Genomic DNA, 24,449 nt, shown 5'->3' with positions numbered 1-24,449 from the left:
TACCTCAGCCTCAGGGAGAACCAAGCTGCTGGCCACATCAACGGGTCTCCTCAGTGGCTCAGTGTTGGCAACATCGAATCGAGCATAAAAAAAGATTCAGCTCACCTGGGAGAAAGGCAGCAATGTTGGAAATTCCATTGCGTTTAGCTTTGAAGTCTGTGATTGTGTGTAGACCTTGCCATAAGCTGTGTGTGTTGTTGGTGGAGAGTTGTGTCTGAATATTGACCCTGTATTGTCATTTCACTGCCTTGATAACTTTGCACAGACCTTAGCTACATTTCTTGAGTTCCTGTTGGTTACCGGCAACGTAAGTTCTGTGTCGCGAGGTAGGTGCTGCTCGCACAGAACTGTCGATCCAGAGTTTCTGCTTTGGTTAGACTCTGACCGATTTCTGGGGGACAACATCCCCGATACACTTCCAGATGAAACTCGTGACCTCTTCCATGAACTTGGAGACATCCTCATCATGGAAGGCATCCCAGTTGACATCATCAAAGCAGTCTTGTGGCATGGAGACGGATTGGTCGGACCAACAGTGGATGGTCTTAACTATGGCTGTCTCTTGTTTCAGCTTCTGTTTGTACCTCGGCAGCAGTAAGATGGAGGTGTGATCAGATTTTTAAAACCCTGGGCGGAGGAGCACTTAGTAAGCATTGCGGAAGAGAGAGTAGCAGTGGTCGAGTTTGTTATCTCTCTGTGTGCTCATCTGGATGTGTTGACAAAACTTCGCAGAGGCTTTAGTCGGTGATGTTGTATTAAAGTCACCGGTCATGATGAAGGCAGTCTCTGAGTGCGCAGTCTCGAGGGTGCTGATGATCTCGTAGAGTTCCTTAAGAGCCAGGTCAGTTTTAGCCTGTGGCGAAATGTACACCACTGTGATAATAACAGCCGGGATCTCAGTGGGCACCCAGAAAGGTCTACACACCAGCAAAAGGTACTCCAGATCTGGGGAACAAAAGGATTTGAGGGCATGCACATTGATGGGGTTCACATTGTTGACCATGAAGCATACCCGTCGTCCTTTACTCTTCCCAGGGAGGTTTTTGACCTGTCCGCCCAGAACTAAATTGAAAATAAATGAATATCTCTCTGACAAAGTTCAAAGTAAATTTATTATCGAAGTGCGTATGTATCACTATATACAACCCTGAGATTCATTTCCTTGCATTCACAGTGAAACAGAAAATACAATCGAATCAATGAAAATCTGCACACAGACAGGCAATCAATGTCCAAAAGAAAAAATCTACAAGTGCAATAAATAAATAAATAAATAAAATGGAGAACATAACACTTTGAAAATGAGTCAATAGGTTGTGGAATCAGTTCATTATTGGTTTGAGTGAACTTATCAATGCTAGTTCAGGAGCCTGATGATTGAAGTATTTCTGAACCTGGTGGTGTGGCACCTGATGCTCCTGTACTTCCTTTCTGATGGCAGCAACGACAAGAGAGCATGGCCTGGATGTTGGGAGTCCTTGATGATGGATGCTTCTTTCTTGTGGCAACACTCCTTGTAGCACACAGTAGTAAAACAGACTCTCAAGGATAGCACCCAAAATACTGGGGAATCCTGCATTGCAAAGCAGCTGCTGCTCCCATCATCTGCTCTCACTTGGTCAGGAAGAAGCACAAGTAAGAATTGATTCCTCTGAGCAGAGGCAGCAATAGCTTGAGAGCTACAGATGCCTAGGAGGCCACCAGCTGAGCTCTGAAATATACCTTGGGCAAAGAGAACAAGTGCATCTGCCATTCAGGCTTGAGTCTGCTATAGCACGGCTTCATTAGCACTCCAAGCTCATAATGAACTCCTCACATTGCAGGGTCCATCTGTTTCTGAAATGCAAATGGCTGTGAACAGTGAGTGCCAGCCCAAAGGGTAGAGGAAGCTGCACATGGACACGTTCTACACACGGGACTGTGCAAATGTGAATAGCCAGCGTGCCTGAGACGTTTACACAGTCTGGTAATAACTTTATGTCTAACTCTGTACTGTTGCTGTAAAAAATCATGATATATGTGAGTGATGATAAACTGATCCTAATATGGGTCTCCATGTGGACTGAGAGTGGGAAGGGGGCAGGGAGAGGGGAGGGTGTGGGAAGCATCTGAGAGACATTCTGCAATGATCAATAATGCAAATGTTTGGAATCAAATGACCTTCCTGGGTGTCTCAGAGCTGGGTGCATGTGCACCAGTACCCACCACCGCCCCAAGCACAGCTTCTCTGCCACCAGTTCCACACCCCTCCTACTGCACGCCACCCTCACCATTCCCAATGTCCTCTACTCCCACCAGATTTATAAACTCGTTCTTCACTCCATGTTGAAAAGATAAGTACTGTGTCAAAGTTTTAAGTAACACCTGTGTAGCGCTGGTCTTATCTCATGTGACTGTTTGCCACACTCTTTATCAGAAAATCAAATGACATAGTACTACACGAGGTACTAGTGGGTCATCAGGATCTCCAGGCATCGAAAGGAGGCAGTGAGTAGAAAACACACACTTCTGGAGGTAAGTTTTGTTTATATAAAAACAATATACATATATATAAAACAAAAACAATATATAAAAACAATATGGAGGCAGAATCACTAGTGAAGTTTAAGAGACTACTAGACAGGTATATGGAGGAATTTAAGGTGGGGGCTTATATGGGAAGCAGGGTTTGACGGTCGGCACAACATTGTGGGCCAAAGGGCCTGTACTGTGCTGTACTATTCTATGTTCTATGTTCTATGTATGCACAAAATATGTGCAGAAGTAAGAACAATTCAAAGTTCCAACATTCTGCTTAGCTTCCCAATTTCAGATGTCAAAAATAAAATATTTTTAGTAGGAATCAGTGAGATTCATTAGAATAACCTTTATTACTTCAATTTCTCTAATTAAGTCTAGTGTTATTCCCTATTTAAAGGTTTACAGACTAACCTTTCCTTTATATTTATTCCTAGTTAGTTAGAAAACTCATTGAATTCGTATTCTTAAGTATTATGGTTAACTTCCATTTCAGTTCCAGTCAGTATGTCTACAAATTTAAATTCAAAATACAAAAATATATATAGATATACAGCTTAACTCCTTTCACAACACATTGTCCAACATCACAACTTTTGAACAAAGTAAATCTTGTTCAGTAACATATTAAGGTCTTTGCAAAAATAATCAGTTGTTGCAGAAAATCAAATTCAGATTCTTGGAATGAAAATAAACGTATACATCCAACCATATTAAATCCTCTCTCTGTCATTGAACATTTCATTCCCGCGCTGGTTCTTCGATCTTTGATGGCTTACCATCTTGTTTCTTGGTTTGTTGGACGAAATAGTGGGTCGTCCATGGAAAATCAATTCACAAAACTTCCACACAAAACAAACCTGACCTGTATACAACAGGATTAAAATTCTTAAGTTCTATATGGATTCTATATTCTATTTCAAATTAACTCAATATGACATAGCCATTTCCAAATATTTCTCAGTTACAACACTACAGAACATATTTCACATACAAATTATACACTCAGAACAGTAAATAGTGTTTTAACTCACCAAATCCCTTCGTGTGATTTAACAGAGCTAATTCCCAGTTACACAGTAGAGATCTTGGACACTACTCTCTGCTGATATTGTGTCGCTATAGCTGGTGATCATTATAGCCATAGCTTCAATAAATCTTTTACTGATATCATCTCTCCTCCAGGGGTTTCACCCTGAGGATTTCCAGTAAGCAGGGTAGAGACACTAACTATTAATTTCACTTTTAAAAGTTTATATCTTTAGTTAATTTTTATAGTTTGCTGCAGCTCTGTCACTTGTCCACACCTGCATCAGCCATGCCTTGTTCTCGCATAGCCAATTTTTACAAGTTTCCTTTTTTTGTAAATTCAGTAAAGCTCGTTTTCATCTTTGGGTTTAATTAACCTGGGTGATGGGGATCCATAATATTAGATGTTGTTTTTCAGAGGCACCACTCCTTGAGGATATATGGATACCAGGGAGTCTAGAACCCAAGATGGAGCTGATTAATTTTACAACTTTCTGTAGTTTCTTTCAGTTGTGTGTAGTAGCCCACCATCCCCCACCTCCCCCCCCTCCGCCCCATACCAGACAGTGAGGTAGCCTGTCAGAATGCTCTGCATGGTACATCTAGAGAGGTTTTCAAGTATTTTAGTTGGCAAACTAAATCTTTTCAAGTTCCGAATGAACTATAGCCACTGTTTTGCCTTCTTTATAGTTGCATCAATATGTTGATTCCAAGTTAGATCCTCAGAGATCTTGACACTCAGGAACATGAAATTGCTTACTTTCTCTGGGGTGCCTTACTGAATGGCGATCTCGTGCAGCAGAGCTCCATGGATATGATCAGATATTCCTATTTTATTCTAACACCAACACCCTGTTCCGCCTACACACCCGTAAGAGGACGTCATGGATGCACTCACTCTCGAAGCACTGGCAACTGATTGATTACATCGTCACCAGGAAGAGGGACAGGATGAATGTCAGAGTGACGAGAGCCATGTGCGGTGCCGACTGCTAGACCGACCACCGCCTCATTGTGTCCAAGTTCAGGCTTCGCATTCTGCCCATGAGAAGACCCCAAGGGCGGAAGACTGCAAAGAGGCTGAATGTCTCCAAGCTGAAAAGCAGCAGGGTTGCAGAAGAATTCGTCGATGACCTTGAAGGCAAACTGCCAGACACACCACAGGATGACGGGACCAGCGTTGAGGAACAGTGGACGGCCTTCAGAGACGCTGTCTACACTACCGCCCTCGAACATCTCGGACCAGCAACCCGAAGAAACCAAGACTGGTTCGATGAGAATGATGAAGAAATACAGGCACTACTAACGGAGAAACATCAACATTACAGAGCGCATCAGAACGACCCCATGTCGCTAGCCAAGAAAGATGCCTTTACCAACGCAAGAAGAAAGGTGCAGAAAAAACTTCGCGAGATGTAGGACAGCTGGTTCAGCAAGAAGGCCGATGAAATCCAGGGCTATGCAGACAGCCACGACATAAAGCGCTTCTACGATGCGCTTAAGGCTGTATACGGACCCCAGTCCTCCGGCTCCTCACCCCTCCTCAACGCAGATGAGACGCAGCTGCTGACAGAGAAGAAGCAGATTCTGGATAGGTGGGCTGAGCACTTTAACAACGTCCTTAACCGCCCTGCCGACATCAACGACGAGGCCATTGCCCACCTACCCCAGGTAGAGATCAACAAGAACCTCGACACCCTCCCCACAGTAGATGAAGTCAGGAAGGCAGTGAAGCAACTCTCCTGTGGCAAAGCGCCAGGACCTGATGCAATCCCTGCTGAGGTATACAAAGCAGGAGGGCCTGTCATGATGCAAAAGCTGACTGTACTCTTCTAGTCCATGTGGAAAAAGGGACAGGTCCCGCAACAGCTGAAAGATGCCAGCATAGTCCACATCTACAAGAGGAAAGGCAACTGCCAGTCTTGTGACAACCACCGAGGCATCTCCCTCTTGTCCATTGCGGGGAAGATTCTGGCCCGCGTCCTGCTCAACCGCCTTCTCCAACATCTTGAGCAAGGTCTGCTCCCAGAAAGCCAATGCGGCTTCCGTGCTGAACGTGGGACCGCGGACATGATTTTTGCTGCGCGCCAACTCCAGGAAAAATGCCAGGAGCAACACAGTGACCTCTTCGTGACCTTTGTCGAACTAACCAAGGCTTTCGATACGGTCAGCAAAGAAGGCTTGTGGAAGGTCATGGAGAAGTTTGGCTGCCCCAGCAAGTTCATCACAATCGTCCGGAAGTTCCACGACGGTATGATGGTGAAAGTTCTGGATGACGGCGACGAGTCGGAGGCCTTCCCAGTGACAAATGGCGTCAAACAAGGCTGCGTTCTTGCCCCGACTCTGTTCAGTATGGTATTCTCTGCCATGCTGACAGATGCCTTCCGTAACTACGAAGAAGGAACCCACGTCAGGTACAGGACTGACGGCAGGTTGTTCAACCTTAGGCGCCTGCAGGCAGTTACAAAGGTGCGAGAGACTGTCATCAGAGACTTCTTGTTTGCTGATGACTGCGCACTCAACGCCAGCACAGAGCAGGAGATGCAGCGTGAAATGGACTGCTTCTCACAAGCCTGCGACAACTTCGGTCTCACTATCAGCACCAAGAAGACCAAAGTTATGTACCAGCCTGCCCCAGGAAAGCCATACCAGGAGCCGCGCATCACGGTGAAGGGCCAGAACCTCCAGGCAGCCGACAACTTCACCTACCTGGGCAGCATACTCTCTTGCGCAGTGAACATAGACGCTGAGGTCAATAACAGGATTGTCAAAGCCAGCGCCACCTTTGGGAGACTCCGTGAGAACATCTGGGAGCGGAGAGGACTCAGCCTTACCACCAAGCTGAAGGTCTACTGTGCAGTGGTCCTTACCACCCTCCTTTACGCCAGCGAGACCTGGACTGTCTACAGCAGACACGCCAAACAGCTCAACCACTTTCACCTGAGCTGTCTCCGCAGACTCCTCCACATCAGGTGGCAGGACAAAGTCCCCGACACGGAAATTCTGGAACGAGCTGGGCTCTGCAGCGTCTACACCCTCCTGCTGAAAGCCCAAGCCAGGTGGGCTGGACATGAGGTCAGAATGCCAGACAGCCGATTGCCTAAGCAGCTGCTGTACGGAGAACTGTGTCAGGGCAAGCGCTCAGTCGGGGGGCAGAAGAAACGTTACAAAAACTGTCTCGAAGCGTCCCTCAAAGGCCTGGGTGTCGACATCAACATGTGGGAGACGCTTGCCCTTGACCGTCCAGCTTGGCGCAGCAAGATCACCACAGGAGCCCGTGCAGCTGAAGTCAGGCGCATCATTGAGGCGCAACGAAAGCGTGCTGTGCGCAAGGCCCGAGCAGCATCCACTGCCACGACAGCACCCACCCACTTGTGTCCCACATGTGAGCGAGCCCTCAGGGCCCGGATTGGCCTCATCAGTCACCTCCGGACCCACAGCCACCAATCTCCCATTTGACTTTGAAGCCATGGCTATCTTCGACTACGAAGGACGAACAACAACAATTCTATGTGCTTTGGGTGTTCGACAGTCATTTTCTGCAATATTTGGGGTCTTTGGGTTTCTTGGTTCTGTGGCTGCCTGTTAGGAGATGAATCTCAAGCTTGTATAATTGATACATTATTTGATAATAAATGTACTTTGAACTTTGAATGGTCCAGCACTGCACAGCACAAGGCTAAGGCATGCCAGTAATCTAGGAGTCAGTCTTCCAATACATGTCTTGTCCTGGACCATAATAGAAGATATCACAAGATTGAGGTACCGGATGACCAATGATTATGAAGCATCAGAAAGTCTGATGTAGCTTGCAAAATTACCTGAGAATGCTGAGGAGAAATTATTTTTGATCAAAGCAGATTTGGTATGTGGTAAACCATGTATATATGTTGTAACTCGGTTACCTGTCTGGACACACTCCTCTGCTGACTGCCCCTGTGGCTCCTCCCACAGAGTCCTGTATAAAGGTGTTCGCCTTGCCCCTCCCCCTCAGTCCGGGGGCAGACACTCACTGTGGAGGTCGTATTGTACAGCGAATAAAAGCCTTTCAGTATTTTACCAAACCTCAGTCTTTTGGAGTAATTGAAGGTGCTTCAATTTTACTCGCTGTACGTTTTAAAACATGGAACAGGCCCTGAGACCAGAAAAATTAGACCTCAATCTGCAAACACCTGAAGCTGGAAACGCTTTCGAACTCTGGCTGGCCTGCTTCAAAGCGTATCCAGAGGAGATTAAAGCAACCGACCCGGTAGCGAAGCGCAGAGTTCTACTCTCCAGGGTCAGTCCACGGGTTTATTCCCTGATCAGAGACCAGCCAAACTACGACGGTGCAATGAACGCACTCAAAAGACAATACCTGCGGCCGATAAACAGCGTCTATGCTCGGCACCGTTTAGCGACACGGCAACAACGCCCCGGGGAATCGAGTGCTGAGTTTGTCCAGGCCCTACGGATGCTCGTGCGAGCCTGCAATTGCCAGGAGCTGACGGCGGTGCAGCATGGAGAACTCCTAGTGAGAGACGCCTTCGTCACGGGGACCAAGTCAGTGTACGTGCACCAGCGGCTGCTGGAAAAAGCCACCCTAAAATCGGCGATGGAGCTGGCTGATACGTTGGAGGCCGCTCTGCATAACTCCGAGGCTCTCCAGGCACGCGATCCCCCGATGGCCTCGTGGGTGCCGCAGACCCCGCAACCTGCTGACGAATCGACCTCGGCTGCCGCCAGTCGTGAGTCCGCAAAGTGCTACTTCTGCGGACTGGAGAAGCACCCCCGGAAACGCTGCCCAGCCCGAGAAGCTACCTGCTCCAGCTGCGGAAAGAAGGGCCACTTCGCCAAGGTCTGTAACTCAAAACCACGAGCGGGACCGAGCAGCGCCGTGTGCGAGACGTGGGGGTCGCCATCTTCCCTGCACACTGCCACCACGTACGAGACATGGGGGCCGCCATCTTGGTCGGCGCCACCTCCCACCGCCTATGACCAACAGGTGCTCACGGGGGACCCCACCACGCCGGACCAAGACAGCGACCCCACCCTGGCCTCGTGACCCTCGACCAAAGCGCTCCCCACCAGCTCGCAAGGTCAATGATGGACATCCTGGTGGAGGGGCACAGGACAAGCTGCCTGTTTGACACAGGCAGCACGGAGAGTTTTATCCACCCAGCCACGGTGCAGCATTGTGGACTCATGATACGGCCGGTAAGTCGGAGGGTCACCATGGCCTCCAGGTCGCATACAACAGACATCCGGGGGGGTTGTGTAGTGACACTAGTGGTGCAGGGCACAGAATATCGGGACTTTACGTTACTGGTCTTGCCTCAACTGTGTGCCCCTGTGCTGTTGGGGTTGGACTTCCAGAGCCACCTGAAAAGCGTGACAATGAAGTATGATGGACCCCTCCCGCCAATTACTGTCATAAATCCCCTGTTTTGTAGAGATATGTCACGTACCCCACTACTGACCACACACACACACCGACCCACACATCCCACCCAACATCATGCCAACTGCCACACTACCGACACCACTTGCGACCTCTCCACCCTCAGGATCCCTCCCCCACCGCTGTTCGCCAACCTGACCCCTGACTGTAAACCCGTGGCAACTAAAAGCAGGAGGTACAGCGCGGGGGACAGAGCCTTCATTAAGTCGGATGTGCAGCGGCTGCTCAGGGAGGGGGTCATTGAGGCAAGCACAAGTCCTTGGAGGGTGCAGGTGGTCGTTGTTCAGAACGGGGAGAAAAATAGGATGGTCGTGGACTATAGCCAGACCATCAATAGGTTCACGCAGCTCGACGCGTACCCTCTACCCCACATCGCGGATATGGTCAATCAGATAGCACAGTACAAGGTGTACTCGACCATAGACCTAAAATCCGCTTACCATCAGCTCCCCATCCACCAGGAGGACTGCCCTTACACTGCTTTCGAGGCGGATGGCAGGCTTTATCAATTCCTGCTCGTCCCCTTTGGTGTCACGAATGGTGTATCTGTCGTCCAGAGGGCAATGGACCGGATGGTGGACCAGTGCCAACTGAAGGCCACGTTCCCATATCTGGATAACATCACCATCTGCGGTCACGACCAGCAGGATCACGACAACAACCTCCAAAGATTTCTCCAAGCGGCCAAATCTTTCAACCTCACCTATAACAAGGACAAGTGTGTATTTGGGACCACCCGACGTGCTATCCTTGGGTGTGTCGTGGAGAATGGAGTCATTGGCCCTGACCCCAACCTTGTGCGCCCCTTGTTGGAACTCCCTCTTCCCAAAACCCTCAGAGCCCTCAAAAGGTGCCTAGGCTTCTTTTCATATTACGCCCAATGGGTCTCTAACTATGCAGACAAGGCCCGCCCCCTGGTCAAGTCCACCACATTCCCCCTCTCTGCCGAGGCCCACGTGGCCTTCAACCGCATAAAAGGGGACATTGCCAAAGCAGCAATGCATGCGGTGGATGAGGCCATTCCCTTCCAAGTAGAGAGCGACGCCTCTGACTTTGCGCTGGCTGCTACCCTCAACCAGGCAGGAAGACCAGTGGCGTTCTTCTCCCGTACCCTTCAAGGCCCTGAAATTCGACACTCTGCAGTAGAGATAGAGGCCCAGGCCATAGTGGAAGCTATAAGGCACTGGAGGCACTATCTTGCCGGCAAAAGGTTCACCCTGCTAACTGACCAGCGCTCAGTCGCGTTCATGTTTAATAATCAGCAGCGGAGCAAAATCAAAAATGATAAAATTCTGAGGTGGAGAATCGAACTCTCCACCTACAACTATGACATCATGTACAGGCCTGGGAAGCTCAACGAGCCCTCCGATGCCCTATCCCAGGGAACATGCGCCAACACGCAGATCGACCGGCTATACGCCCTACATGTAGACCTTTGCCACCCGGGAGTCACCCGGCTTTTCCACTTCGTGAAAGCCCGGGACCTGCCTTACTCCCTTGAGGAGATCAGGATGATGACCAGGGACTGCCAAGTCTGCGCAGAGTGCAAACCGCACTTCTACCGACCCGAAAAGGCACCACTCATCAAGGCCATCCGCCCCTTTGAGCGACTGAGTGTTGACTTTAAGGGCCCCCTTCCCTCCATCGACCTCAATGTGTACTTTCTTAACGTAATTGACGAGTACTCGCGGTTCCCCTTCGCCATCCCCTGCCCCGACACCACTACCACGTCAGTTATAAAAGCCTTGCGCAAGCTCTTCACTCTGTTCGGATACCCATGCTATATCCACAGTGACAGAGCGTCCTCGTTTATGAGTGACGAGCTGTGCCAATATCTACTGGCTAGGGGAATTGCAACCAGTAGGATCACGAGCTATAATCCCCAGGGGAATGGACAGGTGGAGAAGGAGAATGCCACGGTGTGGAAAGCCACACTCTTAGCCCTCAGGTCAAAGGGACTGCCGGTCTCCCGCTGGCAGGAGGTCATTCCCGAGGCACTCCACTCCATCCGCTCCCTGTTATGCACGGCCACCAATGCCACCCCTCATGAGCGGCTCTTTTCTTTTCCCAGAAAATCGACCACTGGAACCACCCTACCATCTTGGCTGACGTCCCCGGGGCCAGTGCTGCTCCGGAAACATGCGAGGAGCAATAAATACTCCCCGATAGTCGAGAGGGTTCACTTACTTCATGCGAACCCCCAGTATGCCTACGTGGTTTTACCTGATGGGCAGGAGGACACGGTCTCCATCCGCGACCTGGCGCCCGCAGGAGCTACGGGCCCCTACCCTGAACACTCCGTGGTGACTATTGACCCCGTACCCACCACTGTATGTACCTACGAGACACCGTGCACCCCAAACCCTATACAGACACCACACGACACTCCCATACCGGGCGCGACGCACACACACGAGGGAATACCGACGCCTAACGTGCTGGCACCTCAAGTCAGGCCGGAGCCAGCACAACCGCCATCGCCGGTGCTACGTAGATCACAGCGACGGACTCGACCGCCTGATAGACTTAACCTGTAAATATACTTCTTGTAAATATTGTCAGTCACTTCACCCCGCGGGACTCTTTTTAAAAAAAAAGGAGTGAATGTGGTAAACCATGTATATATGTTGTAACTCGATTACCTGTCTGGACACACCCCTCTGCTGACTGCCCCTGTGGCTCCTCCCACAGAGTCCTGTATAAAGGTGTTCGCCTTGCCCCTCCCCCTCAGTCCGGGGGCAGATGCTCACTGTGGAGGTCGTATTGTACAGCAAATAAAAGCCTTTCAGTATTTTACCAAACCTCAGTCTTTTGGAGTAATTGAAGGTGCTTCATGGTATAATCTAGAAAGCACAAGCTGGAAGTATGGTGGAAGCAGATGCAATGGTAATGTTCGCAGATGATCTGACAGAAAACATTTGCCATATCAAGGATAGTGGGATTATTTTGATAGCATAATACACACAAAATGTTGAAAGGACTCAGTAGTCAAGCAGCGTCTATGGAGAGGAGTAAAGAGTCAATGCTTTGGGTTGGGACTCTTCATTTCTCTTCATAGATGTTGCCATTTCTACTGAATTCCTCTGGCATTTTGTGTGTGTTGATCTGGATTTCCAATGTCCACAGAAACTGTTATGTTTTTGCTTTGACAGCACTTTCAAAGATCTAGCAGAGGGATGAAGGATTGAGGGGTCCTATTGTAGCCCTTTCCTGAAGCAAACAGAGGAACTGGCTGTGCAGTTACTTGCTCTAGTGCACTTAGGGTCGGCCAACCATTCTGAAGCACGCAAGCTACAAATTCATTTTTAAAGAAAGTCATTTTTGTTTTTATAAGATCCCAGTAGTCATTGTTTAATTGTCAGAGTTTTCTATATTCTTCCCTGGCCTTTACCAGTTATCTAGACGCATCGCAACTTGGTATGGCAGCTCCTCTGCCCATGATCACAAGATGCTGCAAACAACTTAGCACATCGTGGATATCAGCCTCCCCTCCATTGGCTCCGTCTACACTTCTTGCTGCCTCAGTAAAGCAGCCAGTATCATCAAAGAAATGCACATGGTCATGGGGGTGAATGTACAAACTCCTTAAAGACAGTGGTGGGAATCGAACCCAGGTCTCCTGTACTGTAAAACATTGTGCTATCCACTATACTACCATGCCACCCATAATGAATTGAACTGTATGAACAGCATGTAAGCAAAGTAAAGCGGTACCTCAGTACACCTGAATGAGAATCAGGTTTAATATCACTGCATATGTCGTGAAATTTGTTAACTTAGTGGCAGCAGTACATGTGACAATGGTAAACCAATCCCAGTTCCAAATAGCTTGTTCTGGAGTGACTTAAAATTAGTGTACAAAATTAGATGTCAAGTGCTTGGCTTTAATGTGAAGCAATTGCCAAGGTTTCTTTTAAAATTTGTTTTGAAATTTCATTTGACAGCACCCAAGGCAGTCTCCTCATGGTGATTTACCCTGAGCATTACCAGGCCAGAAGCACTGGAGGCTATCCTATCAGAAAATCAAGGGCACATAAGGGTTGCTCCTTGACATGGACATCATATGACATCTCCCCACCATGTCCAAAAATAAAATGCCCTGCACAGCCACTTTACTTTGTATTTCTAGGAGCTCATGGGTTTCCTCAGAATCAAACAATGATTTCTCTTTTCCTGCAGGGCATGCAGCCGGATGTGGAACACAGTTTAATTTGATTATTTTTACATTGAGGAAAACATTTGTTGCTTTGCATGCTTGATTTAGTCTCTCAAGCAGCTCTTCCCATTATTAGCTGAGAGTGATAGCACAAAACAAGGTTTATATCTACAAACGGATGTGCATTAGTCAAGAAGTATTGGGAAATTAATTCCAACACTGATAGAGCTGAATACTATTTCCAACATCAGAGTCAAATTCAAAGTAAATTTATTATTAAAGCACGTATAAACTCAATGGCCATTTTATTAGCTACATCTGTATGCCTGCCCGTTAATGCAAATATCTAATCAGCCAATCATGTGGCAGTAGCTGAATGTGTAAAGGCATGCTGGCATGGTCAAGAGGTTCAGTTGTTATTCAGACCAAATACCAGAATGGTGTAGAAATGTGAACTAAGTGAATTTGATTGTAGAATGATTGCTGGTTCCAGATGGTGTGGTTTGAGTGTCTCATTAACTGCTGATCTCCTTGGATTTTCATGCACAACAGTCTATAAAGTTTGTAGAGAATGTTGTGAAAAACAAGGGGAAAAATACAGCAGTAGTTCTGTGGGCAAAAATGCCTAGTTAATGAGACAGTTCAGAGGAGAGTGAGCAGACTGGTTCAAGCTGACAGGAGGGTGACAGTAACTCAAATAACCACATGTTACAACAGTGTTGTGCAGAAGAGCATCTTGGAATGCGCGACACATTGAACCTTGAGGTGGATGAGCTACAGCAGCCGAAGACCATGAACTCAGTGGCCACCATGTTAGGTATAGGAGGTACCATATGAATCAGTGGCCACCATGTTAGGTATAGGAGGTACCATATGAACTCAGTGGCCACCATGTTAGGTATAGGAGGTACCATATGCTACCTTGAAATTCATTTTCTTGCTGCCATTAAAGAAATAGAAAATAATTTATTTAAATCTATACATAAACAAGGACTGGCAAACAACCAATACGCAAAGGAAGACAACTTGTTTAAATAAAATAAATATGACAAAATAAATTTGTAGAGTCCTTCGATGTGAGTCCGTAGTTTGTGAAATCAATTTACACTTATGGTGAGTGAAGTTATCCATGCTGGGTCAAGTGCTCAATGGTTGTAGGATAATAACTGTTCATGAATCTGGTGAGTTGGACCTAAGGCATCTGCACCTCCTGCTGATGGTAGTAGTAAGAAGAGACCATGGCCTGGATGGTGAGGTCCTTGATGATGGATGATGCTTTCTTGTGTTAGTGTTCCATTTAAATGTCTCAGTGCTGGAGAGGGTGTTGCCTGTGGTGGACTGCGTATTAATACACTAATTACATTACATTAATACGCAACAAGCTAGAACTCCCATCACTCCCTGTAAGACCTTGTATATTCTCCCCATGATGGTGTGGGTTTCCTCTAGATGCTCCAGCTTCCTCCCATACTTCAAAGATTTAGTAATGTGGGAGTAAGAGTGTTAGGATTAGTAAATTGTGGGCATACTGTGTTGACACCAGAAGTATGGCCACACTTGTGGGATGTCATCAGTTCAATCCTAGCTATTGACCCAAACAACATATTTTAAACAATAGACGATAGGTGCAGGAGTAGGTCATTCAGCCCTTCAAGCCAGCACCACCATTCACTGTGATCATGGCTGATCATCCACAATCAGTAACCTTTTCCTGCCTTCTCCCCACATCCTTTCACTCCGCTATCTTTAAGAGCTCTATCTAGCTCTTTTTTTGTAAGAATCTGGAGAACTGGCCTCCACTGCCTTCTGAGGCAGAGCATTCCACAGAACCACAACCCTCTGTGTGAAAAAGTTTTTCCTCAACTCCGTTCTAAATTGTCTTATTCTTATTCTTAAACTGTGGCCTCTGGTTCTGGACTCCCCCAACATTGGGAACATGTTTCCTGCCTTTAGTGTCATGGTCTGGTCCGTGAAGTCCGCATTCCGGTTCACGGTCCGGTCCGTGGACCCAGGACTCTGGTTCTTCCAGCTGTTCCTTGTTTGAGTTAATCATAGTCACCTGATTCCCATCTTTGGGTTTGCAATATAAGTAGCCTTGGGATTGAGTGTGGGCTGCTGGTTTGTCTTGTCAGTCCCCCTTGGAGCAACCTGTTGATGGAAGGCTAGTGTAACTATTTGTGATCTCTAGGCCTGGTTGGAGGACCACTGCTTCATGGAGCTCTGTTGCCGCTCATTGGAGGGGTCTTTGTGGTGTGGATTTGGCTGTTTCCCAGGCCAACCAAGTGGCTGCCAGACACTCTGAGCTAGGTAGGGATCTGGCTGTTTCTGTAGCCAGCTGAGGTTGCTGGCTGAACTGAGACTCGGAGCTACCCCAGAGCAGAGATGGAACTGTCTGTCATTCTTTGGTGTTTGTCTCTTCTTGTCCTTGCCTCCCTGGGGTAAGTCAGGCTGTTTTGCTGTTGCCCTGTGGGGGGTTGTGTCTTGTCTTGTCCTTGTCTCTGTGGGGTAAGTCAGGCCATCCTGCTGTTATGCAAGAGATGGACCTGTCCCACCTTGGTGTGGAGAAGTTGAATCCTGGCTTGTTGAAAAATAAGTCCTGGCTCTATGTTGATGTTTAGTTCCTAGTCTGTCTCTGAACTCCAAGAACCCTCACCTTGAGGATCCCGAGCCAAGCTCAAGACCCAAGACCCCAGCCTCAAGCTATGTCATGTCCCTGCCTAGTTCTGGGGTCCGAGCCGAGGCAAGACCCAGGTTCTGGGTCCTTGTCCAGTCTCGGACTCTGAATCCGAGCCTTGCCTCCTAGTCCATGGTTCCTAGTCCTGGTTCTACTTTCCCTAGTCCAACTCTGCATTCTTGACCCTGCTCCTTGCCTGAATTCTGTCATGTCCCTACTCTAGTCAAGTCCTGTTCCTTGTACTTCAGTGTCTGTGTCTTGCATTTGGGTCCATTCCCAGCACCCCCATTGTGACATCTACTCTGTTCAATCCCTTAATAATCTTATGTTTCAATCAGATCCCCTCTCATCCTTCTAAATTCCAGTGTATACAACCCCAGTTGCTCCAATCTTTCAACATATGACAGTCCCTCCATCCTGGGAATTAACCTCGTGAACCTACGCTGCACTCCCTCAACAGCTAGAATGTTCTTCCTCAAATTTGGAGACCAAAACTGTACACAATATTCCAGGTGTGGTCTCAACAGGGCCCTGTACAACTGCAGAAGGACCTCTTTGCTCCTATACTCAATTTCCCTTGTTATGAAGGCCAACATGCCATTAACTTTCTTCACTGCCTGCTTACTTTCAGTGACTGATGAATAAAGACACTTAGATCTCATTGTACTTCACCTTTTCCTAACTTGACACCATTCAGATAGTAATCTACCTTCCTGTTCTTGCTACCAAAGTGGATAACCTCACATTTATCCACATTAAACTGCATCTGCCATGCATCTGCCCACTCACCCAACCTTTCCAAGTCGCCCTGCATTCTCATAACATCCTCCTCACATTTAACACTACCACCCAGCTTTGTGTCATCTGCAAATTTGCTAATGTTACTTTTAATCCCTTCATCTAAATCATTAATGTATATTGTAAATAGCTGCGGTCCCAGCACCGAGCCTTGTGGTACCCCACTATTTTACTGTAATGTTTCAATGTTTTGATATACACGTGACTGGTGTGTATCTAATATCAGTAATATTTGAGTAATATTATAAATTTATTGTTTGATTGTTATCCTTGAGTTTTAAATAATTCATTATGGTTATATGTATGAAGTACACAAATAGCTTACATCATAGCCAGGACTTTGATCATTGTAAAAATAAATGCACGCAAGTTAACTCCCAGCTCCCTTGTTTTCCTTTCAATTTGTTTTTATGTTTTGGAGTTACAAAACATAACAGTGATGATGAGGAAGTTTTAAACAAATCTGAGATGACTACTTACCCGTTTAAGCGCAGCAAGAGGTTAGAGTTAAAGAAAAGCAATTTGAAAAATGGTTGAGTGAAATAAAACAGCTCAGCACGAGCTTCTTCAGGAAGGGACAGGGACATCTGACTTAAATAAGAGGCAGAGAATGAATAAATTCAAAGGTTCATAAACAGTGAGTACCAAGTGATAATAATCATTAAAAATGCAGAATGGTTGGCTACATTGGAAAGATTGATGTGTTTGATTACAAAATAGATAACTGGGTATTGTATACTTAGAAAGTGAGCAGGACTTTGAAGCAAATGGAATAGCCAATGAGAAGCCAGTGCCAGTAAGGATGAGTGAACTGAGGTTAAAGGAATGAAGTTTGCTTAAATTAACTACTCCAAACAAACAGCCAAAATGAATTTTGCTGATATAGTGAAACTAATCCAACAACATTTATAACCAAACTGTTGATTATAGAATGCTTTAGATTTTACTAGCAGAATCGAAAAGAGGGGAAGTCCAGTTCAGCATGCATGGCTGAATCGAAGAGATTGTTTGAGAATTGTCAGTTCACTGATGAACTTAATGATGCACTGAAAGATCACTCTGTTTGTGAAATCTTACAAGAAAACATTCAAAAATGGATTCTCCCTGAAGTACAACTTCCATTTAAAAGAACAGTTGAAATAGCTGCGTCAATGGAAACAGCAGGCAGATGCAATTGAGTTGCAGTCAGGAATGAAAGTGAGCAAGAACAAAATTGTAACATCTAAACAGAAAATGACTCTCTTAAAGTTAAAACGAATGTGCATGACTCATCTCTAGGCTGCCTTGTTTCCTTTTCAATTAGTTTTATGTTTTATATTTATAGAACATAACATTGACAAATAATTCTAATTTTTAATATCCCCATAAATTGCCTGCAAGAAAATTAATCCCAGGGTTGTACATGGTGACATATATTATATATATGATAAGTAAACTGATTTTGAAGTTTGAACTTTGAATTTTGTACTTCAACCCAAACTTTACCGCAATAGTGCTTTTCTTAATGCAGTTAACTGATATAGACAAATATATTTCTTCATTAATTAGTTCCCAAAAGGGGAATATTATGGAGTATTACATGGGTCCTTCACCAGAGAAACATACCGTTCAGTTTAAATTGTCCACAACTCCTTTGATTCTCCATAAACATAACATAAGAAATAGGAACAGGAATTGACCATCTGGCCTGTCGGGCCTACTCCGCCATTCAATAAGGTCATGGCTGATCTGGCCATGGATTCATCTGTCTACCTGCCTTTTCCCCATAACCCTTAATCCCCTGACTTGCAATAAAGTCTTCTTCTCATTCCTCTTCACCTAACCTTTCTATTCCTTGTGATGATGATATTCAGCAGCTGAAACAGGGAGTCTGCAGAGACTTTCCCATTCACTGCTTTTTAGTGCACACTGAATTTGAAGGGTTGGAGCTCCAGTTACCACCATGTTTCTCAGGCATTATGGTCAATCATGGTATGGATCCACAGCAATGTTCTGAGGGCTGTGTCAAGGTCAAACTACTTGCCAGGGAGGTAGTACTGGAGGCTGTCAAGAGCTGACTTAATGGCCAGACACTTCTTTTCAATGTTGGGATATCTGATTTCCCTTGGGAGGAGTTTTCAGCTCAGATAAAGTAGAGGTTGCTGCTCTCCAGCTTCTCTTTGTGCCACCCCTGCTCCAAAGCCTACTCCTGAGGCATCTCCACCTGGACAAGAAGCCGTTTGTCAAAGTCAGGGCGCTGAAGGGCAAGTGAAAAACACATGGGCCTTAAAGGTTTGAAAAGTATTTTTAATCTCACTTGTCCAAGGCACTGGCTGCTTACAGACTTCCCAGTAGGATTAGTCAGAGGTGTGGCCAGGGTGGGGAATTGGAGAATGAGCCTGCGATACCACCCTACCAGGCCCAGGGATGACTGTACTTCTTTCTTTGTGTAAGGTTGAGGACTGTTGTGGATCACTTACACTTTGTCCACCTGTGCTCAAACCTCTCCATGATTTCCTTTTTTGCCCACTCACATTTTTGCAGATTGAGGGTAAGACCAGCAGCATAAATATTCTCCAGGACTCTGTGCAGCTGGTCCAGCCCAGGTGCTCGGACCATGTCTGGCTGTAGCTGTCCACATCACCTAGGTAGGCTGCACTGCAGTCCTCACAGCCTTGGAACACCCAGTCGGTTAGCTGCTAGAAGGTTGCTGGTGCATCATGAAGACCATGAAACAGATGTATGTGGAAGGCAGTGAGATGCTTTGATTGGTCATCTGAGGGAACCTGTCACTGCCCTTCATAAAGGTCCAAAGTAGTAATGTAGATTTCCCATCCAATCTTTTCTAGTAGGTCATCAATGCAGGACATAGGATGAGCATCAAATAAAGAAATGGCATTCAAATTCCATAAATCAATGCATACCCTCAGAATGCCATCCTTCTTGGGGATGATAACGAAATGACTGCTCCACTCACTACTTGAAGGCTTGACGACTCCTAGCTCCAGCATGATCTGAACCTCATCTTTCAGGGCCCCCATACATCCATGTACATATTATTGTAAAAACACAAGGGATTCTGTAGATGTTCAAAATCTTGAGTAACACATACAAAATGCTGAAGTCCTAATTAAATGTCTCAGCTCGAAATATAGACTACTTATTCTTCTGCATAGATGCTGCCTGACTTGATTAATTTCTTCAGAATTTTGTGACTTTGCTGTACTGTATATATTAATCCATACCAATTGGCATATGTATCTGTTCAGCAATTACAGGCTGTGGACTTTTATTATTATATATACATGAGTTGAAGATCATAAAGATCAATGATATCAGCTACTAGTGGCAGATGTTTCATTGAAGATAAAACTTAGTAAAAGGTTGATTGGATGGAAGGTGAGGTGGTCTCATTGGTTAATCTACAGGTGGCACCGAACTTGGTGGATGCGTAGATGGAGAGATAGAGAGAGAGATAGGGAAAGCTAGAGAGAGATACAAAGAGATAGATACATGGGGGGGGGGCAGAGAGATATAGACAGAGGGAGACAGACAGAGAGAGGGAGGGGGCAGAGAGAGAAAGGGACAGTGTGTGAGAGAGATTGCAGGGGAGCAGAGGACAGATAGAAATAGAGAGAAAGAGAAAGGGACAGAAACAGACCAAAATAAAGAGAGAGAGAGGAAAGGAGTGTGTTGTGTATGTGGCCTGGTTACACAATAATGCTATTAATAAAAACGCTGGAGATGGGAGCTAAGTTTCATGGTTCTTTACTGGCAGAAACCGAACTTGGCACAGACGTACAGATCAATATGCACCCAATAGCGCATTCAATGATGTGTTACTAAAACATAAAATAGTCCCTTATTATACTGTAGGCTATACGGTACACTCCTCCCCTTTTATTTTAATAGGGTATCAACTTTTTTTTACTGGGTCACTATGCTAAACAAATATGTTTACCCTTAACATACAAATGCCTACCATTTGTTTACTTAGTAACTTAATAATATCAAATTATAACAAGCCTTTTTTAGGTCTCTAGGGGGGTCTTCTCTGCCTGTCCGGGTAACGTCTGTCAATAAACTTGTTTGCTTTAATACAGATTTCCATATAAAAGTCATGAAAAGTTGACCTCTGAGCATAGGGAGTTAAGAAGATGTGCGCCTCCAACTTGCTAAGAGTTCTAGACAGCAGATCGCCTCCATATAATGAAGACTCCTCTGTCCAGCTGTCCTAGATATATACGCATCTTTGTGCTATCACTTGTCTTTCTTACCCATATCTCATTTGTTCCAACTGAGCTAATTACACAGCCAATCTTCGTATTCTCCTTAGATTCCAAATAGATAGCCTGACTTTTATGATACCGTCATTTATCATAATATAACTTTCCATTTTCTATTCGTGCTTCATATCTTTGTGCTGGTGATTCAGCAGGAGTGCTGAGAAGATGCTCAGGAGAAGATGGAGATCAGGGTCTTTTTGGAGATTTAAGCTTATTGAGAGTTCGCTGATCTTCCATCATCTGTTCATCTGTTACAAGTAATGTAACTGCAGGTTTTTGTCTTTTGGCTGTAATTGGAACAGGACCATTCGGTCTCCTCCTTAGTTTCCTTGTCATTATTGGCTTTACCTCCATAGAATCTCCTGTGAGTTCCATTGTTAGCCTCTCATTCTCAATCATCTTTTTCTTTTCTTCTAACTCTATCTTTTTATCTTCAAATTCCTTCACTGCTGCTTTCTTCTGTTTAATATAATTCCCTTCCACTTGTTCTACCTCCAGTTGCAGAAAAAGCTCTACATTTCGTATTCTTTCCTTGTATTGTTGGTCTTGTTTCTTATCCTTTTCTGATACTCCTGCAAGGTGCCTTCCTGTAACTGCTGTAGCTGTCTTTTAAGAGATGTGAATTTCTCCTGTACATCTGCTCTTTTACTTCCAGGTAGTCTTCATCATCCTGCTTATTGGCAATATCTGTCTCCCTTGTATCCTTTGTATCTTCATCCAAGTCGAGGCCACGGATACTGCATTCGTCCTCATCGTCGACGCTGTCTAGCTCCTCTTCGTTGTTGTAATAGTCGACAATGAGTGAGAGGAGAGCCGCGGACATCTTCCCCGCTGAGCTGCCCTCCTTTGTTAACACATCTAGTGCCTTGATGGTGTGCCAATCCAACTGAATTTTCCTGAGCTAGTCACATCCCAGCAATGGTGGTCCTCCATTTTTCAGTACATGGAGGTTCTGCTGCAGTGTTTTGTCTCCGTAGGTCACTGTCACTTTAATTTTACCCTTGGGATGCACTTTCTGTCCTGTGTAAGTCTTTAACAGTAGATTAGTTTGTTTCAGAGGTATGTGAGAAAACAATCATTTGTAGTCGTGTACAGAGATCACTGTACAATTTCCCCTGGGATCAATAAAATATGACTATGACTATTAAAGCTGAGCCTGTGTCCAACTCCATTCTTAGTCTCATACCTGCCACTTGTGAAGTGATCCATATTACTCTTTGATCTTCTGTCTCTTTCATGCTGTGAAGTTGCAGACCAGACAATTCACTTTCGTCTGAGTCGTTTTCATCAGAACTGCTTTCTTCCATTTTGTGTACATTGTTGTGTTTTCCTTTCTGGGGTTTTTTGTTTCTCTGTATTTTGTCCTTTTTCTGCTGTTTACTAGCTTTGCATACTCTGCCAATGTGGCCCTGTTTGCCACAGTCTCTGCATTCTTTGTCTTTAAACCAACAGTCATCAGGATCATGTGACCTGTTCCCACAACAGTAACATTTCTTTCCTTCATTTCTGTTCAGTGACATTTTATTTGTAGCATATTCCAGAGATTTTTGTTGTATCTCTGAAGTACCACATGCTGCTGTTTCCGTAGATTAAATTAGATTAGATTAGGTTGACACTCAGTCCTCGTTTATTGTCATTTAGAAATGCATGCATTAAAAAATGATACAATATTCCTCCAGAAAAATGTCACAGAAACACAGGACAAACCAAGACTAAAATTGACAAAACCACAGAATTATAACATATAGTTACAACAGTACAAAGCAATACTGTAATTTGATAAAAAGTAGACCATGGGCACAGTAAAAAAAAGTCTCAAGTCCCGATAGCCCCATCATCTCACGTAGACGGAAGCCCTGTAAACTTGCCGAAGTACTGGAAGCACCCGACTGCAGCCGACTCTGAGTCCGTCCCAAAACTTCGAGCCTCCGACCAACCCTCCAACACCGAGCAACATCTCTGCCGAGTGCTTCGACCCTGCTTCGGCCACCGAGCAACAAGCAAAGCCAAGGACTCAGGCCTTCCCCTCTAGAGATTCTGGATCACACAGTAGCAGCGGCAGTGAAACAAGCATTTCAGAAGATTCACCAGATATTCCTTCGTGCTCTCTCGTCTGTCTCCATCAAATCAGGATTGTGCACGGCACCCTTCTTGACAGATAACAGATATCATTCACCAGAGTGGCCGCTGCAAGCTGTGTCACGCTGCCATCTTCTCCTCCCTCCTTATATTGCAATGTTCAACACCTTCTCTAATGTAAGGTCTTTTTCACACAGAAGCTGCTTCTGTGTGGTTTCACAGTGCATGCCACACACTAACCTGTCCCTCAATGCGTCTGATAGACCAGCTCCAAATTGACAATGTTCTGATAATTTGCACAATTTGGCACAATATTCAGAAATGCTTTCATTTTTGCTCCGATTCCATTTGTGAAATTTAAATCTTTCAGCAATGACCAGTGGTTTGGGGTCTAAATGCTTTTGGAGAGTGACTACTATTTGCTTTAACATTTTGTCAGCTGGCTTTTCAGGGGTTAACAAACTCTGTAGCAGTCCGTATGTTTTTGCTCTCATAATACTGAGTAAGACGCTGGCTTTCTTTTCATCATTAACACCATTCCACTCTCTCAATGTAATTTTCCCGGTCTTCAATCGCACTATCAAATGCTGTAATGGTACCAATCATTGCCATCTTTGTTATGTTAATTAAGCCCCGTTTTCCCCTTGTTTTCTTTTTGACTCACATGTCCTTTTTGCTAGCGCCATAAGCGCACTCCATCTAGATGTGTGTGTCGCTCCTTTTTATCTCCCTTCTGGGGCAGGCAGACCCTCAGCCCCTGGGGGTCAGCGCCAGCTGTGGTCTCGGCTGGATGGGCTGTGGCTCCGACTGTGTCTCTTTGTCTCCCGACGTTCCTGACCCCGGCTGTGCTCCCGCTTCCTTTTGAACTTGTGGCCTCACTCTGCCTCCTTCTCCTGCTCCTTGGCTCGTTCCTTGTGCTCTTCCTCTGAGTGTCGTTACCGGTATTCCGATAAGATGTAGGTTCTTTAACCTCGTCGCCAATTTGTTGTGTATGTGGCCTGGTTACACAACAACGCTATTAATAAAAACGCTGGAGACGGGAGCTCAGTTTCATGGTTCTTTACTGGCAGAAACCGAACTCAGCACACATGCAAAGATCAATATGCACCTAATAGCACATGTTCAATATGCACCTAATAGCGTATTCAATTATGTGTTACTAAAACATAAAGTAGTCCCTTATTATACTGTAGGCTATATGGTACCGAGTGTGATTAAAAGGAGAATGAATAAGTGAGGGAGTGTGAGAGAGAGGGAAAAAGAGAGCGAGAGAGAGAGATAGAAAAGTATTTTTCTGCTTTTTTTTCCCAGCAGCTGCATTTTTTGGCTTTCTTTTACTCCTTGTACTTTGCTGCTTTCTTTAGTACCTAAAAATGCCTGAGCAGCTCCACAGAACTAAACCAGATCTGCAGTCCTATCATAAATTAGAGAAAATCTGCAGATGCTGGAAATCTAAGCAACGCACATAAAATGCTGGAGGAACTCAGCAGG

This window comes from Mobula birostris, chromosome 7 (assembly GCF_030028105.1).
Source record: "Mobula birostris isolate sMobBir1 chromosome 7, sMobBir1.hap1, whole genome shotgun sequence".
NCBI lineage: Eukaryota > Metazoa > Chordata > Chondrichthyes > Myliobatiformes > Myliobatidae > Mobula > Mobula birostris.
The sequence above is the reverse complement of the archived record's forward strand: the minus strand, read 5'-3'. Positions refer to the sequence as shown.